Genomic DNA, 19692 nt, shown 5'->3' on the forward strand with positions numbered 1-19692 from the left:
TCTCAAGATTCCCCAACTCAATCATTATACACAGTATTCTTTCTCAGCGCCGAATTTTTGGCTGTATGTTGGGACGCGGGGTGGGCGGTGGTAGATGTAGTTTATACAAGGTAAACCCAAACTAGAGAAACAAAATTCATCGGTCGTTCAAAAATATTTTTTGCGTATTTTGGAGACGGAACCGAGCACTACTGACTGCAAACTTGAGGACGAAGAGGAAAGTGGGCCTTAGCGTTGTCAACAGCAAGTACCGTGACTGAATGGAACAAGTTTATTTCCAAACAAAAGGCACAATGCTCACACAGTCTGCATTTACGCTGTTCTCCAAATTTATTCAGTGAACTATAAAGATACTGACGAAAAGAAACGAAATGCAATTATCTTGCGATGAGCGACTTGAAACCACGTGTCCGCTGCAGGAAAGTATTCCGAAAATATCGCTGAGCAACCTCCGAAATTTAGTTGCAGGAGTTCGTGTTCACCCTGTGTCACTAAGCGCAGTCTCCTAGTTCCCGAGTTCACTTAAAACGTGTTACAGTAAAAAATTTCAGAGGTTAGAAGTTACGTTCTTCGTTGGTTCTAAATTTCTTTTGTTACTACAGAGCAACTTTTAATTCGGCTGGCTGGTATACGGAAAACAACAAATTACTTTGGGATTTTGAAACAAATCCTTCAACCTGATTATTGCTTTATGCTTATACTTTTAAATGTAAACATTGCTTCTTTCACGTTTTTCACTTCCACGCCTACACCTACACCTACATCACTACCTTGCTGTTCAGAACTGAGTACTCGGCAGAGGGTTCGAGAGCACTTTCATACTACACTGAAGAGAAAAGGAACTGGTACACCTGCCTAATATCGTGTAGGGCCACCGAGAGCACGCAGAAGTGCCGCAACACCACGTGGCGAGGACTCGACTAATGTCTGAAATAGTGCTGGAGAGAATTGACAGCATGAATACTGCAGGGCTATCCATAAATTCATGAGTACAAGGGAGTGGACATCTCTTCGGAACAGCACATTTCAAGGCATCCCAGATATGCTCAATAATGTTCACGTCTGGGGAGCTTGGTGACCAGCGAAGTGTTTAAACTCTGAAGTGTGTTCCTGGAGCCATTCTGTAGCGATTATGGACGTGTGGGGTGTCGCATTGTCCTGCTGGAATTGCCCAAGTCCGTCGGAATGCACAAGCGACATAAACGGATGCAGGTGATCAGACAGGATACTTACGTACGTATCACCTGTCAAGAGTCGTATCTAGACGTATCAGGGATCCCGGATCACTCCAACTGCACAAGCCCCACACCATTACAGATCCTCAACCAGCTTGAACAGTCCCCTGTTGACATGCTGGGTTCACGGATTCATGAGGTTGTCTCCATACCCGTACACGTCCATCCGCTCCACACAATTTGAAACGAGACTAGTCCGACTTTTAACATGTCTGCAGTCATCAACAGTCCACTGTCGGTGTTGACGGGCCCAGGCTATGCGTATATCTTTGTGTCGTGCAGTCATCAAGGGTACAAGAGTGGGCCTTCGGCTCCGAAAGCCCATATCGATGGTGTTTCGTTGAATGGTTTGCACGCTGACACTTGTTGAGGGCCCGGCACTGAAATCTGCAGCAATTTGCGGAACTGTTGTATTTCTGTCACGTTGAACGAGTCTCTTCAGTCGTCGTTCGTCCCGTTCTTGAAGGATCTTTTTCAGCCGCAGCGATGTCGGATATTTGATGCTTTACGGGATTCCTGATATTCACGGTACTCTCGTGAAATGGTCGTAAGGGAAAATCCCCACTTCATCGCCACGCCGAAGTTGCTGTGTCCCATCGCATGTGTGTCGACTATAACACCACGTTAAAACTTCACTTAGGCTTTGATAACCTGCCATTGTAGCAGCAGTAACCGATCTTAACAACTGCGCCAGACACTTGTCTTATACAGGCGTTGCCGACCGCAGCGCCGTATTCTGCCTGTTTACTTATCTCTGTATTTGTACACGCATGCGCATATCAGTTTCTTTGGCGTTTCAGTGTATTTCTTCGCCCGTTCCCGTCTCGAATAGCACGTACGAAACATGAACACTTAAATCTTTCCGCACGAGCTCTGAATTCTGTTATCCTCGCTATCCGGGCAGGTGTGAAGTGCTAGTACGAGCCTGCGCCTCGCAGCGGCCTCGGCCGGTGATGGCCAGACTCGAGCCTCACCCGCCGCCAACTGCGGGTGGTCCAGCGTCGGCGTCAGACAAGCTGGCTGCTGCGACTCCCGCTGGCTCCGCACTGCGGCTAAAACGGATTTTGTCAATACAGTGGGCTAGCTACACACTTATACCGCAGACGCCTCCCAAAGTCGCTTCCTCAGCTCTCGGTTGACACAAACGACAAACGTCTCACATACCACAGTTTATGTTAATGGAAAGCCGAAAACAACCAGTGGTAACACAGGTACGAGTACGAACTTAGTGAATTTGCTATATATTGATATGGATATGGTGTCTGTTATTTCGGACTTGACCTTGTTCTTCTTCTTCTTCTTCTTCTTCTTCTTCTTCTTCTTCTTCTTCTTCTGTGCGGATGCACACGTATTACCCCAACTCTTACGGGACTTGGTAAGAATGTCTTCCACGAGTAATGAGTGTGTTGGGTAGGGACACTACGAATGGTAGAGTGTGGACATGTAAGGTGAGAATGTGGGTCTCGCGGGAGGCGTGCGCGAGATAGTCCCTGCAGTCGCACTATCCTCTGTGCCTTCGATGGCTCAGATGGACAGAGCGTCTGCTAAGTGAGCAGGAGATTCCGGGTTCGAGTCCCAGTCGGGGCACACATTTTCACCTGTCCCCGTTGGTATATATATCAACGCCCGTCAGCAGCTGAAGGTATTAACACATAATTATGATTTCGCAGTGAACTTGCTGTCTTCACTAGTTCTGTGGCCTCTGTAACCTGCAAGGCTTTGTCAAGTTACAGCCTTCTTGCTGTCGCCATATGCAGAAAAGGTATCAATCGAATTCCATTCGACTATAGCACTCTGCTTTAGATTTAAATGACGAATAAATATTAAATTTGCGCTTAAGAGCAAGGAAGACACTTTATGCAACGGCTGGTAAACGAACAAACTAAACCGTACATGAGGGTCTAGACGAAACGAAAATTCCACTTCGTTGCAGTCTGTCCGCTGCGACATACCAAGGGTGTTAAAGTTGTGGATTCAGCTTCGATAACGCGGTACGGCACACGGATACTGTCAGAAAGGTACTAGTAATGAGAAGACTCGCAAATTTTCGGAAGCATTCTGCACATTGCATCATATGTTTTCCATTCCGTAAAGGTGAGCGGGGCTATTGACATCCTGGGCACTTCTCAGCCAAAACTTTTGTGCGGACCGGGCGATGTCCACTACTTTTAATTCTGGAAGAAATGGAAGAAGAAGAAGAAGCTGTCCTGAAGACAAAATGTATGAGCTTGGTGCATGTCTACGTATATACGGATTAAAGTCAATGACTGGTCGAGATGTGCAGCGACGCACATATTTCGCTGCCGATCGATACAACTTGTTCATCCATACGTGACGATGGCACGAGAGCATTTTACCTGCGACAAGGATTCTTCTTGAACGCATCCGGACGTACGGCAAATGCGCGGGAAGGCTCAGTATCATCGTTGAAGAAACAACTAGCTACATTTTGAGTTCGCTATACAATTACACTCTCCAATTATCGTTCGATGATGATGGTGGTGATCTCGGTTAGAGGCCGCTCCAAAACAAATTTATGAGCACCATTGCAGAATGTGAATGTATGAATTTACTGGGGCGAATAAAGTCTTTCCTCCTAACCAGTGTTTTTGGGACAACGGCCCGTGGACACACGTGTTAAAAGATTTCCCGATAATGACAACACAGACAGCTGCCCCTTAGGAATATATTAAAATGGATAGCAAAAAACATGCATGGCAGCACGCATGCATGCTCTTTCCTTATGCTCCTAACAAATCTATAATATAAACGTGACAAAGCACAAAGTAGAACGAGAATTAGCAGAAAAAACGTGCCATCTTGGCACATGTGACTGGTTAATGGACAATAGAAAAGGGGAACCACTTACACTGAAAATGAGAAAAATTAAAATTTACTCAACACATATTTATAACGACTGCAAAAACAACACAATACGAAGCGGCATATTACACGTTCGCTATATTGCGACAATCTGAATTTTTCCTTTGGCTTGAAACAAGCCGTCAAATGTTTTGTGAAATTATTTATCCGAAAGTACGAAATAAAACAGACCAGAGAAACATTTGACGCTCCTTTGGATGATGCTCGAAATCATGTACGCCAAATGATGTGCCGATTGAGAATGTGCGTTCTTTTTCCTAATATTTGACGGATTCCCTACTCAAAAACTTTCGAGTCTGAAACTTTTTTACTCGTTCGGGCACAAATGATAGAAATATGTCAAAGTCACACAACCGAAGTCTATAAAATCCATCAGATAAATATCTCGTAGTAGTCTTTGAAATTCTAAGTTAAACATTGAACTCTAAATTCTCAATCGGCGCCTCATTTCCTGTATATTATTTCCAGCGTCACTCAGACGCTAGTCAAATCTGTATCTATCCTATTTTGTTTCTTACTTTTAGATAAATCATTTCACAAAACATGACGGGTTTTTTAAGAATTTTTTCACTTATTTTCACGATTTGTCCATTAAGCGTGGCTTTCATGACATCTCATTTGCTTCCCTAGAGTCTTCTGTGCTCAAAAGTCCTGAATTTAGTACTTGATTCGAAGGAAGCCATTTGGCAGTTAAATGTAACACCAATGCAACTTTTAATGCGCAAAATAGCTAAGCCTTGAATGGATGAACTTTTCGAAGCTTCATTTACATGGCTATCAGCAGCTTCTCGAGAAATATTTCAATCTTCCCTCAATTCCTTAGTTGTTGTTGTTGTTGTTGTGGTCTTCAGTCCTGAGACTGGTTTGATGCAGCTCTCCATGCTACTCTATCCTGTGCAAGCTTCTTCATCTCCCAGTACCTACTGCAACCTACATCCTTCTGAATCTGCTTAGCGTATGCATCTCTTGGTCTCCCTCTACGATTTTTACCCTCCACGCTGCCCTCCAATGCTAAATTTGTGATCCCTTGATGCCTCAAAACATGTCCTACCAACCGATCCCTTCTTCTAGTCAAGTTGTGCCGCAAACTTCTCTTCTCCCCAATCCTATTCAATACCTCCTTATTAGTTACGTGATCTACTCACCTTATCTTCAGCATTCTTCTGCAGCACCACATTTCGAAAGCTTCTATTCTCTTCTTGTCCAAGCTGGTTATCGTCCATGTTTCACTTCCATACATGGCTACACTCCATACAAATACTTTCAGAAACGACTTCCTCACACTTAAATCTATACTAGATGTTAACAAATTTCTCTTCTTCAGAAACGATTTCCTTGCCATTGCCAGTCTACATTTTATATCCTCTCTACTTCGACCATCATTAGTTATTTTACTCCCTAAATAGCAAAACTCCTTTACTACTTTAAGTGTCTTATTTCCTAATCTAATCCCCTCAGCATCACCCGATTTAATTTGACTACATTCCATTATCCTCGTTTTGCTTTTGTTGATGTTCATCTTATATCCTCCTTTCAAGACACTGTCCATTCCGTTCAACCGCTCTTCCAAGTCCTTTGCTGTCTCTGACAGAATTACAATGTCATCGGCGAACCTCAAAGTTTTTACTTCTTCTCCATGAATTTTAATACCTACTCCGAATTTTTCTTTTGTTTCCTTTACTGCTTGCTCAATATACAGATTGAATAATATCGGGGAGAGGCTACAACCCTGTCTCACTCCTTTCCCAACCACTGCTTCCCTTAAATGCCCCTCGACTCTTATAACTGCCATCTGGTTTCTGTACAAATTGTAAATAGCCTTTCGCTCCCTGTATTTTACCCCTGCCACCTTCAGAATTTGAAAGAGAGTATTCCAGTTAACATTGTCAAAAGCTTTCTCTAAGTCTACAAATGCTAGAAACGTAGGTTTGCCTTTTCTTAATCTTTCTTCTAAGATAAGTCGTAAGGTTAGTATTGCCTCACGTGTTCCAACATTTCTACGGAATCCAAACTGATCTTCCCCGAGGTCCGCTTCTACCAGTTTTTCCATTCGTCTGTAAAGAATTCGCGTTAGTATTTTGCAGCTGCTTTCTTTGGGATTGGAATTATTATATTCTTCTTGAAGTCTGTGGGTATTTCGCCTGTCTCATACATCTTGCTCACCAGATGGTAGAGTTTTGTCATGACTGGCTCTCCCAAGGCCATCAGTAGTTCTAATGGAATGTTGTCTGCTCCTGGGGCCTTGTTTCGACTCAGGTCTTTCAGTGCTCTGTCAAACTCTTCACGCAGTATCGTATCTCCCATTTCATCTTCATCTACATCCTATTCCATTTCCATAATATTGTCCTCAAGTACATCGCCCTTGTATAAACCCTCTATATACTCCTTCCACCTTTCTGCCTTCCCTTCTTTGCTTAGAACTGGGTTTCCATCTGAGCTCTTGATATTCATGCAAGTGGTTCTCTTTTCTCCAAAGATCTATTTAATTTTCCTGTAGGCAGTATCTATCTTACCCCTAGTGAGATAAACCTCTACATCCTTACATTTGTCCTCTAGCCATCCCTGCTTAGCCATTTTGCACTTCCTGTCAATCTCATTTTTGAGACGTTTGTATTCCTTTTTGCCTGCTTCATTTACTGCATTTTTATATTTTCTTCTTTCATCAATTAAATTCAATATTTCTTCTGTTACCCAAGGATTTCTATTAACCCTCGTCTTTTTACCTACTTGATCCTCTGCTGCCTTCACTACTTCATCCCTCAAAGCTACCCATTCTTCTTCTACTGTATTTCTTTCCCCCATTCCTGTCAATTGTTCCCTTATGCTCTCCCTGAAACTCTGTACAACCTCTGGTTCTTTCAGTTTATCCAGGTCCCATCTCCTTAAATTCCCACCTTTGTGCAGTTTCTTCAGTTTCAATCTGCAGGTCATAACCAATAGATTGTGGTCAGAATCCACATCTGCCCCTGGAAATGTCTTACAATTTAAAACCTGGTTCCTAAATCTCTGTCTTACCATTATATAATCTATCTGATACCTTTTAGTATCTCCAGGATTCTTCCAGGTATACAACCTTCGTTTATGATTCTTGAACCAAGTGTTAGCTATGATTAAGTTATGCTCCGTGCAAAATTCTACAAGGCGGCTTCCTCTTTCAGTTCTTCCCCCCAATCCATATTCACCTACTATGTTTCCTTCTCTCCCTTTTCCTACTGACGAATTCCAGTCACCCATGACTATTAAATTTTCGTCTCTCTTCACTACCTGAATAATTTCTTTTATCTCGTCATACATTTCATCAATCTCTTCATCATCTGCAGAGCTAGTTGGCATATAAACTTGTACTACTGTAGTAGGCATGGGCTTTGTGTCTATCTTGGCCACAATAATGCGTTCACTATGCTGTTTGTAGTAGCTAACACGCACTCCTATTTTAAACCTACTCCTGCATTACCCCTATTTGATTTTGTATTTATAACCCTGTAATCACCTGACCAAAAGTCTTGTTCCTCCTTCCACCGAACTTCCTTAGTTAAGTTTTTCTTAATTACACGTATTATCTTCCAGCACTTTTCTTTTATTAAAAAAAGAAACTATATCTCACGCTGACAACTTGATACTCCATTCGTCCTTTTACGACTCTTCGTTTGGCTATGAAAACTGGAGCAAAAGACCACTGTGTAATTTATAGGGAGTCTTGTTTTCGCTTCGCTCAAATATTTGACAAAAGAAAAGTCATCAGACGTTATTTATTAGATTTCCTTCTTCAATAACATCTAACGACGTAATGGCATTAGTGCACTAATGGCACCCGTCAGTACGATGCTGTAGATGAAGAACCAAAGATAGGTGTACTAGAGCAGCTGTCTATAGTTAGGAGCTGGATCGGTGAGCGCTGTTATTTCGAGAATAAAGCGACGTAAGGTACAGATGCGGACAGCAACGGACGGGCATATTCAGCACAAAATGCAGGGGAGAAGTTGCTAGTTTTCGCAGAACCGACACACCATTATTCATATCACTCTGGTTACCCGTGTGACGCGCTCTACTTCATTCGCACTTCGCACCCCCCCCCCCCCCCCCTCTTCGAAGACAGTAGGCAGCACCACGTCATCTTATTTTTCAGTCAGTAAATCGATGACGAAGTCATTACAGAGGGAGCACAATTTCAGTTTAGGGAAGGATAGGGTAGGAGTGTCCTGTAAAAAGGAACTATCCCGGCATTTGGCATAATCGATTTAGTGAAGCCACGGAGAACTCAAATGTGAATGATCGAACGGAGATTTGAGTGGTGCCCTCCAGAATACACTAGAGTCCAGAGCGGCCGCCACCTCGCTTCAGGTGGCTCAGCACTGAGCAGCAGACTACTGGTGCAGCCTGTGCTGGGAGTTGCTTTCAGGTCCAGTACGGCTCTCTGCTTTCTAGGTACGGCCTTGGCAGGTGTCATCTGTCCAAGTCTATGTACTCACATCTCCGATCCGAAGCCTACAACAGCGACTAGAACTGCACCGTCATATGCACGTATGTAGTCTAAACGTAGCCCAAATTTACTTAACAGGAGATTCTGTGCAGCTGACTGGCCCATTTTGAGGAGCAAACTTTCACTGAGAGAAGATATGAAACGTACACAAAGGAGAAAAGCTGGAATGACACAGATTTGTAGGAGTGTACGAGAATGAGCGCTACTACTCGGCAGTTCCAGAGGTAACAGGAAATGTGTGTCACCTACAGCACAGTAGCATAACGCGATTAACAAGGAAAGCACGTACTGAGACAAAGAAAGAACATTATCTACGACATTGAAATATTTCGATGGAAACGAGGTGTTTCCCATACTTAAGAAATCGCGGTGTCATCAGATGCAGTAGCGTAAGTCAAGCGTATAAACAGAAGTCCATTTTAAATGTAACTAGCACATGAAGATGGAAGAACAGGGTCCGTAACGCATTGTGCAGCTATAATAGGAAAACATTCTACTAGTGACAGTGTCGTTGATTTACCTGCGACATAGCTGTCCCTAGTTAAACCGTAATAAGGCGGGATTACATTTCCAGAGCCGGGAGACGTCGGGTCTTTTTACTGCTTGGCGTGTCCCACCCAGCGCCCCCCTTACCCTCCGGGTTTACGGGCGGCTGCATTATTAACAGTGGCAGGCGGACCGCGGAAATGTCCCATTTCCGACGACAAGGCAAGGCCACGCCGCGCCGCTCGATAGACGCCAGAACGGACGCGGGACACGCGTGGTCGCCGCACGCAAGTCGCGCTCACGGGGACCCGTGCCGGCGCCACCACAACACCACCTCACCTCGCGCACGCAAGTATACCCCGGCGAATGCGTCTCGGTGCATCAGTAGAACGGGCCTAGGCGATCTCTCACAGGCATGTTACAACCAGTACATTCTGTTCCCTTTTGTTACTTTCTGCTGCTCGGTGATGGCCGTTTTGGAGGGACTTTGTACGTCTCTATTACCTTTTTTTTTCTCTCTCTAGACTCCTGATTACTTAGGTTCAAAGATAAAAAACTGTTGTACCTGACATACAGGATGCACGAGAAGGCGAAATACCCGCTCACTTCAAGAAGAATGAAATAAGCCAAATACGACACCAGACAAGTGCTGACAGATGTATCACCGAACCTCTGTAACACGTCAAAGAAGAATGGAACGATGGGTAAACGCGTATCTAACGAAATTTGTGTCTCGGAGAATGTATGAACCCGCCGAACAATACTGATTCTACGACTTATCTTACCAAACAAGTTAACAAAGGCAAAATACACAATATTTGTACATTTACAAAAGCTTTCGTTAAAGTTCACTGAAACATTGTATTGTATTATATGGGGGCCTAGAAACGACGGAGAGGCTCCGTCCCCGCCGGAGCCGCAGTGGTCCACTTCACCCCCTCCGCCGCCCCACACCGAACCACTCTTTCAGGGTTATTGTGCGGTTCGGGCTCCGCTGCTTTTCTCGGAAAGTGATAACTGGTTGAGTACTAAAAAATCACCAGTATCCTCCTATTGCATCTAATTTTTTAAAACTCTGCTCAAAAATCATGTTGTAATCTAAAATCGTACCACTATTTGGACACTGAGAACAGTCAGTGGTAAAGAGTGAAAACTCCGATTCAAGAATTCTATTTTACGTGTTAATTTGTCCGTTTCCAAGGGCTACAAGCAGATATGGGCATATTATGTAGACACATGCAGCAGATCAGTTTGTTGTGGAAGCTCTCGCTTTTAATCTCTTAAAGCAAATGGAGCACTGTATTTCACTGGTACATCACTTTGTCAAATATTTCCAGAATATGGATGGTGTCAGTCTCTAAAACAATCGATGTTCGAGGACGAGTGTGAAACTACCGTATAGACCAGATGGAGCGAGTCTTGTAAACTGCTTGTACACGGGTAGGCCCTACCGTCTAATACGCCGCGCCACACGGTAACACGTAAAATATTGTCTCAGCAATGCAGTAGCAAGTCGTATGCGAAGTGTTTGTTGCCCGTTTCTGTCGGCATTGTTAGTGAAGTGGAACTGATCGCTTTTCCCACTTTTCGCAATAACGCAATATTTCAAAGCAATGCAAATTTTACGAATACAAGTTACTCGTTCCTTAAAAAAGGTTTATTTAAAAACGAAAAACTGTAGCACTGCTGCTATGGCTAATTGATATTTGGTTTCTTACCCGGTTATTAGTAAAAACTAAAAATACCTGTTATAACAGAGACCAAACAAATATCGAAAAATACCTGCTACTCAGAACTAAAATATTGGTGTCGGTTTTAGCCGGTTGGTTTTTCCCATTGCTATCGCCACACCGCTGTGCAAGACAACCACACAACTCCCAGCGGCATCAGCTAAAGCTGTATGCCCACTGCCAAGCTATAATTTCCTGGCGCTGCTTTATTCATGAGCGTTGGATCCTGGTACACAGAATGATGGATGAAGCTTGTACTGTATCACGTGATACCTTCAGTGTGTCTTTTTATGTAATTACTGAGCCTTTTGACAAGCTCCCTATTGTTCTTTTTATTCACAGGTGGCCTTTCATCGTATATTCAAGATGCTGAAATAATTATCTTTTATTTCAAGTACAAGTTTTTTGCTGCACTATTTGCTTAATAGTAGTGATATAGGTATAAATTTACTCCTTACGTCTATGTTAGTTATACATATGGCACTTTATGTTCACGTCTTAGCATATAGAACACGACATACCAGCTAAGACTAACCATACGGTGCTGTATGTGGAATATAGACTAACATAGACGTAAAAAGAAATATTACACTGTTATACTATTTTCACAGGTACAATTGATAATACAAATCGAAAAAACGAGCTCGTCGTGTAACTTGCGTCACTACGAGTAAATAAATAGTGCAGCAAAAAACTTTTAGTACATCGTCTTCGACCCAGTGCGAGCTGCGGACCCAATGAAAAGGGAATTGCTGAATAACTATGTTTGTTAGTCATAGAAGTGCTACAAGATGGTCTGAACACCACAGAGTTTTTCCAGGCACGGACTTAGCAAAGGTAGCCGACGCCGTTCCTTCCTGCGACCTCCAGACTGACGAGCACAGGAAGTAGCAGCAGGGCCCGCATAGTTTAGCGTGGACTCCGGAGCACGATGCGACTTGTCATTTTTTTCTCAAGAACAAATCGTTGCTAGAGGTGAAGTAATTGACGAGTGATAGATAAAATCCTAGGACTGACTGCCGATCGAAAAACGGACTGTTGGGTTTGTAGACTGTCACTTAAGTACCGAGTCAGTCCGCCTGTGTTATAAGCAGTAACGTAAATGAAACTTTTTTTGGTCTTCGTTAAATGGAACGGAATGCCTCCGATTCTGTATTACGCAACCTCTGACCACACAGCTATTGATACATACATACATGAATCCTTGTTCCATAGACCACGAATACGACATTTCGTAATGATGTGGAACGTGTCACTTTAACATAAGTTTTATTAACACAAAATAATAATTTTTTTTTTACAGTTAGCACTTCATATCTAAGCATTCATCTATTGAGTAGGAGTTTTCATTCAGAAATTCTTTTAATTTCCTTTTAAATGCTGGTTGGCTGCCTGACAGACTTTTAATACTATTTGGGAAATGACCAAAGATTTTTGTGGCAGCATAATTCACCCCTTTCTGTGGCAAAGTGAGATTTAATCCAGAATAGTGAGGATCATCCTTTCTTCTAGTGTTGTTGTTATGCGCTTTGCTGTTATTTTTGAATTGGGATGGGTTATTAATGACAAATTTCATAAGTGAATACATGCATTGCGAAGGTACTGTGAATATCCCGAATTCCTTCAATAAATGTCTGCAAGGTGATTTTGGGTGGGCTCCAGTTACTATTCTGATTACACGCTTTTGTACACAATGAATACTTTCTCTCTTAATGACGAATTGCCCCAATATATGATGCCATATGAAAGCAATGAATGAACATAAGCATAGTAAGCTAATTTACTGATATGTTTATCACCAAAATTTGCAATAACCCTAATAGTGTAAGTAGCTCAACCTAACCGTTTCAGCAGATCATCGATGTGTTTCTTCCAATTTAATTTCTCATCAACGCACACACCCAGAAATTTTGAATATTCTGCCTTAGCAACAGACTTCTGTTCATAGTCTATATTTATGAATGGTGTTATGTCATTTACTGTACAGAATTGTATAAACTGTGTTTTCTCAAAATTCAGTGAGTACATTTGCAGATAACCACTTAATAATTTTCTGAAAGACATTATTTGCAATTTCCTCAGTTGATTATTGCTTGTTGGGTGTGATTACTATACTTGAACCATCAGCAAAAATAACTAGCTTTGCATCTTCATGAATACAGAGTGGCAAGTCGTTAATATATATTAAGAACAATAAGGGACCCAAGAATGACTCCTGTGGGACACCATTCTTGATACCTCCCCAGTTAGGGGACTCTGTTGGTTTTTGCAGACTATCTGTACTGTTAATTTCAACCATCTGCACTGTTCCAGTTAAGTATGAATTACACCAGTTGTGGACTATCCCACTCATACCACAATACTTAATCGTATATAGAAGAATTTCATGAGACACACAATCAAAAGCCTTTGAGAGATTACAAAATATCCCAATGGGTATGTTCGGTTATTCATTGCATTTAATATTTGATCAGTGAAAGCATATATAGCATTTTCAGCTGGAAAGCCTATCTGAAAACCAAATTGACATTTTGTTAGTACTTCATTTTTACAAATATGTGATGCTATTCTTGAATGCATTACTTTTTCAAGAATTTTGGATAAAGCTGTCAGAAGTGAGATTGGGCGGTAGTTGTTAGCATCAGATCTATCCCCTTTTTTATGCAATGGTTTAACAATAGCGTATTTCAGTGTAAAAATGCCCTGTTTCAGTGAGCTACTACATAAGTGGCTGATAATCTTAGTTATTTGTTGGTAACAAGGTTTCAGTACTCTGTTGGGAATGCCATCAATTCCATGTGGACTTTTACTTTTGAATGAATTTATTATTTTCCTAATCTCAGTAGGAGAGGTGGGGTGAATTTCAGTTTAATCAAATTGCATAGGTACTGCGTCTTCCACATAAGGCCTTGCATTTTCTCTCTATAACACTTAATAATGATTATTAAAAATGTTTTCTACTTCTGACTGCCCGTTAACAAACTTTTCATTGCGTTTGATAGAAATACAGTCTTCCTATGCTCTCGGTTGCCCTATTTCCCTTTTAACAATATTCCAAATTGTTTTAATTTTATTATCAGATGTGCTTATCTCAGGCATAATGCACATACTTCTGGATTTTTTAATAGCTTTTCTTAATACAGTGCAGTAGTTTTTATAATGTTTCACTGTTTCGGGGCCAGCACTACTCCTAGCTATAAGATACATTTCCCTTTTCTGTTTACAAGATATTTTTATCCCTTTAGTAACCCATGGCTTTTTACATGGTTTCTTACAGTTATATTTCACTGTTTTCGAATATACTCACAAAGGTATCATGAAATAGGTTAAATTTTAAATTAGCATCATGTTCCCTGTACACCTCATCTCAGTCAAACTGTTGCAAGCTTTCCAAAAATTTTGAATTGTTAAATCGTTAACTGAACGCACTATTTTGGAGGACTGTTTTGCATTACTCTATGTAGTTATACTATCTACTGTAACTAGCTGTGCATCATGATCAGACAGACCATTCTGACCAGGGAAAGTTTTTATTTGATTAATTTTTTCTTGGTCTATGAAAACATCTATCAGTGTGCTGCTTTCCTGTACCACCGAGGAGGAAAACCAGTAACTGATGTCAAATTCACGAAGGTAAATCAGTAAATGAAAAAGAATATTCTAAATTGTTGGGTCTTTATTGACAAGAACCTGAAATTGACGTAACAACTTACAGATCATGTTAAAACGTGTCGTCTCTGCAGCTCTTGCATTACGTCTAATATGAAGTTTTGGACATTGAAATATCAAAAGTTTTCTTTGTTTCCGTATTTTGATTCAGAAACGTATTATATTGCGAAATATGATTCGCAAATCAGGAATCTAAGTTGACTTCAGCTGTACTGTTTATTGGTGACACGTGGAAGTTCGATTTGGTCCTGGAGGCGTGCTCGGGTAGCCGGAGTGTGTACGGCGACCGCTCGCTTTCAGCGGGTAATCTGGGCTGGAGTACCGGTTCGGCACAGATTTCCGCATGTCTCCGATAAATAGTACGACTGAAAATACTTTAGATACGTAATTTGCGGACCAAATTTCGTAATATTTAGGTAAGCAGATGTGGATCGTCACGCAGTATCTGTACCTTCAGACATGCACGCATATCTGAAGGAACATTGTATAACGCGAACTGTCAACACACACACTGTTCGACTACATCAAAATTTGTTATAGCGCCGTATTCTGGGCCAGTTCTTCGCCGAGGAAGAAAATTTAATTTTTGTGAGACAGGAGGGTGTAATAAAGATGTGTTATATCCACTTTAGAACCTCTTTTAGAAGGCTCTAAAACAGCTGGACGTACTGAAGGCTGTCTGACAGCGCACTTACTCCCTTAGCAAATTTATTGCCAGCACTCAATCGCAGTTTCGCAGTTCGTAAAGAATTTATAAAGATCCTTGTAGAAGGAGACCGTAGGAGAGAATGTCCTTTAATCTTTCTGGATATGTAATAGCACAGTGTGTGTGTGTGTGTGTGTGTGTGTGTGTGTGTGTGTGTGTGTGTGTGTGTGAGAGAGAGAGAGAGAGAGAGAGAGAGAGAGAGAGAGAGAGAGAGGGGGGGGAGGGGTCTTGTGGGGGAGGGGGGAGGAAGGCCAGATTGATTCTCTGAGACAGCGTGTAGTAACTAATCCAAACTGACTCGCCCACATCACAGCGAGAGACAGGAGTTATCTCCTTGGAACAATTACGACATTGTAGGATAGGTAACAAGTGGATATTTAATCCTCCCTGCAAACACCCGCTGTGCCGTCTCACTTTGCCACCTCCCGACACGTTTCCGTTTCCTGTACAGACGGAAGACTTTTCTACGAGTTTGGCCTCACATTCACTTACCGTTAAGTGCGTAAAGGGTTTGTCGTAAGTGTGTTCCAGTGGTGAATGATGCTCCCCTCGTCTGGCCACTTCTTGGCTCTCTGGCACGCAGACGACGAAGCTTCCAGTCGTCCATCTCCCAGTGGTATCCTCAACTGTCAAAAGCATCAGATTTCCTATCTACCGGAGTCCTTGCTTCACTCGCCGTTAACTACAGAAAGATGGACAGAAAATCTCCTCACAGAGCCACACGTACAAAACTAAAGTCTTGCAAATGCCAAACGCATACTATGACAGAGGAGCCAGTTTCATCTGCAACAGTCAAGTAACCGATGGCCGCTTGGATGCAAGAGTCGATAAAATATTTACGCTCCTGAATCGATAAAATACAAAAGTGGAAGCAGGTTACTGGGAGACGTCACACGATCGACGCGAACAATCTGGAACTGCCGCCTACGACTGCCAGCTGACACACACTCGACGGATTTCGGCGTTACATCAAGGAGATATTTCGTGAGTGTAACTGCGAAACATCTGCAGCACGTATCACGCTGCAATCAATTTCCGTTTGCTACTACACGAGAAAGAGAGAGAAGGGACAATGAGACAAACTCCATGGAAGACAAGTGGCTCATTCGCGCCGAACTCCGCAAAGTGTATACGGTGAAATTTCACAAATAGTACTCATTCATTCATTCATTCATTCGTTGTGTTAAAATTAAATTTTACATTGTTTTAACAATCAACAGCCACAACAGTATTTCAAACAGTTTATGCAAACGCCAACTTAGTGTACTGGAAAGAGAACCTGGTACTTTTAAAAATCTAATGCTTCGTCAATAAATTAAGTTACACAGCTACTGTTCACCTGCTACAACTAGCACAATATTTACTTGACTGCAACGGTACTCTTATAAATAAAACAATTACCTACATCTCTACAACACACCACTACTTGTGGTGTGGCTCTGCAATGACCACTTCGACTTGGCACGTAAGTAACAGAAATTTTAAAATAATTTGTAGGAAGAGGGTCTAATGAGGAATGTTTTCAATTTTCTTTTGAATTGCTTCCGATTCCCAATTTGTTGTATACTGCACGGCAGCCTAATGAATATTTTTACACCAGCGTGCGCATGAACAGCCGTGAAGTCCCGCTATTCTTTGATTGTCGAACACACAATGGAAGCACTTAAATCGATAAAATTTCTGGGACTATGCTAACGGAGCGATTTAAAGCGGAACAACCACATAAAACATATATGTAGAGAGACAAATTCATTTGAAGAATCATCAGAAAGTGTAATCCACCCACAAAGGAGGTCGCATACAAAATCCTCATTCGATCAATAGTTTATCATTGCTCGTCAATCTGAGACCTTAGCAGAAAGCAATGAAAGGAGAGGGAAGATCCAAAAGAGATGATTGTGTTTCTTCTGCAAGGTGTATGCTAATGTACTTCATACAATATTCTCAAGTCTCACTTGTGCTAATTAAACACTGTATTTTCTATACATGCACTACCCCAGAAGATAATAACGTACGACAACAAGGCGTGAAAATATACGAAAACAAGCCAACAAACTCGTCTTTAGGTCAAAACATTGAAAGATACTTTGAACGAGCAAAATATGCTGAACCAGACTTCTTGATACCTTTATCTATGTCCTGATTCCATTTTAAGTTTTTATCCCACTAGACACCAAGGAATTTCACAAACGATGTTTCATTTAGTTTATGACCACTAACGTCTAGTAACAGGTTTTCTTGTCTGTCTGAAACAGCAATGACGGGCCTGTTCAGTTATCACCTGACCTATATATCTCGGCTGGCCTCTGTGACACAGTCTCTCGATGTGACACTGTGCATTCTGTTACTACGGTATAAGAGTCCATCTGTATGCAGGAGTGATGCCGTTAATGTTGAAACGTCACTCCCATATAGTTCGGTGACTGCCTGATAAACTGATATCGACACGTCTCTTGCACAGCCTAGAAGTAGTGATGGAGAAATGTTTCCTCTGGAGTTCGTCCAGGTCCAGTGTTTGGCCCGTTGGTTTTTCCGCTTGTGTCAATGGTATCTACAATACCGTCTTTAAAGTATCTCCCATATGGTAATGACATGTAGCCGTACATAAGCGCGAGCACTGAGAATATATCTTCCGCCATCTCGTCCAGTTACAAGATAAGCATAAAATCCTGCGTTGAAATCTGAACGCTAAGAAGTTGCAAATGATTCTTTTATCTTACCGAAAGTTGGTAAGTGCACATTTTCGTGAAGCAGTTTCCCTACACTAGTGTATGGTATCCCCTTACTCTAACGATTGAGCGAGGTGGCGCATTGGTTAGCACACTGGACACAAATTCGAGAGGGCGATGGTTCAAACTCGCATCCGACCATCCTGGTTTAGGTTCTCGTGATTTCCTAAATCGCTTCAGCCAAATGCCGGGATGGTTCCTTTGAAAGTGCACGGCCGACTTCCTTCCCCATCCTTCCCTAATCTGATGGGACCGATGACCTCACAGTTGGGTCCCCTCCCCCAACATCAGCCAATCAATCAAGCAAGCAAGCAACCAACCAACCAACGAACTGATCCTTACTCTAACACAAAAAACGAATACGTCGACATAACCATCGATGAACGAACCTATAAATTACGCTGAACATGCTGTCACGGCATGCAGGGACTCTACCTACCTAGTGTCACCAAGTAAAGCAGAAATTTACAGACCCTTTTCTTTAAAAGTAAAACTGAAACCAGTCTAGCCATTAGTGCTGTCGAACATCTAACACTATGGTGTAGTTTAGAAAGACACAATCAATCAAAATTAAATTCGAGTCGATTAACCATGAACGTTTGCATTCGGTTTTTTGATCACGTACTCCTTTTTATTTTCCGTTACAGAAGAAGCGGCCAGCTAAGCGACGTCAATTTCATACACTCTGTTTTCTAAACTGTAGCATGTAAGTTCCCGGATTCTCCAATACTTTCATCGCATGTGGAACAGTTATTAACATTTCGGAACACCAATACATGATCTGATTAGTCCAATGCGCGACTAAACTTGCTCCATTTTCCAGTTGGTCGGTGGACACAGCCTACTTAGCAAATGCCCCCTGACCGCAATTTCGTCCTCACTGAGGAACAGACTTACAGTTCTTCCTGCTACCAGCGCGAAGCTTCCTCCTCGTTATCTCCCAGCTAGCTGCCTTCTTCCTGTTCCGCAACTAACCAGTATATATATCACACACACTCACTCTGGTGCTCTCCCATCTTTTCTCGTCTCCATTGCTTTTTGTCTTTTTTTCCTTTCACAATCTCTGCTGCTGCTGTGGCCCCTATCATTTATCGCCCATTCTATGATCAGCGGATATTTCTGTACGCCAAAGTTCCCTGTGAATATCTCTGTACCCTTTCCTTACTACGAACCTTACATTACGGGAGCTGTACGATTCGCAATATTAATAGAAATGATATTCGAATAATTATATTCGTAACATTGGTTTTTCTTAACTCCGACTTCCATAAACCAGAATTTATTTCTTTTTTCTATTCTTTTGCAAAAGACGGAGTTTAAAAAACTTAAATCTAATCGACAAACGTGGGAAAAACAACAGGGGTTCCAATTTCAGTTACAGTAACACTTATTGTAACAAGGTTCGTATGTAAAGTGAAATATTTACTGAGAACAAGTAAAAAGTACTTATGGTTAGCTGTAAAGGACGGCTTAAAGACTCTGACCAGCAACGTAATCTGAAGCTGAAGGCTTGTTTGAATAGTTTTATAGATTAATATCTCATACTAACAAATCAGTTTCCTTCGGCCTCGGTAAAATCGCAAAGCTTTTTTCGCCCATAATTGTTACCGAGATGATGTGGACCGCTTGCTTTCGTTTGACACCCCATCATCAATTTTTGTATCTTCAAATTTACTATTGTGTTGCGTTAGGACGTTTTTGGTATAACCTGTAATAAAGGCAATAGGAAATTCGCGTGCAGCACACCAACTTCCAGTAATCGTAACGCCCACAT

At 41.9% G+C, this 19692-nt stretch overlaps 1 protein-coding gene across 2 annotated transcripts in view; it reads right to left on the reverse strand.

Moving 5' to 3' along the window:
• LOC126236068 (ubiquitin carboxyl-terminal hydrolase 31) overlaps nucleotides 1-19692 on the reverse strand; it is a 339074-nt gene that overhangs the window by 72254 nt on the left and 247128 nt on the right. The gene's annotated exons all lie outside the window — the stretch shown is intronic.

This window comes from Schistocerca nitens, chromosome 2 (assembly GCF_023898315.1).
Source record: "Schistocerca nitens isolate TAMUIC-IGC-003100 chromosome 2, iqSchNite1.1, whole genome shotgun sequence".
Lineage (NCBI taxonomy): Eukaryota > Metazoa > Arthropoda > Insecta > Orthoptera > Acrididae > Schistocerca > Schistocerca nitens.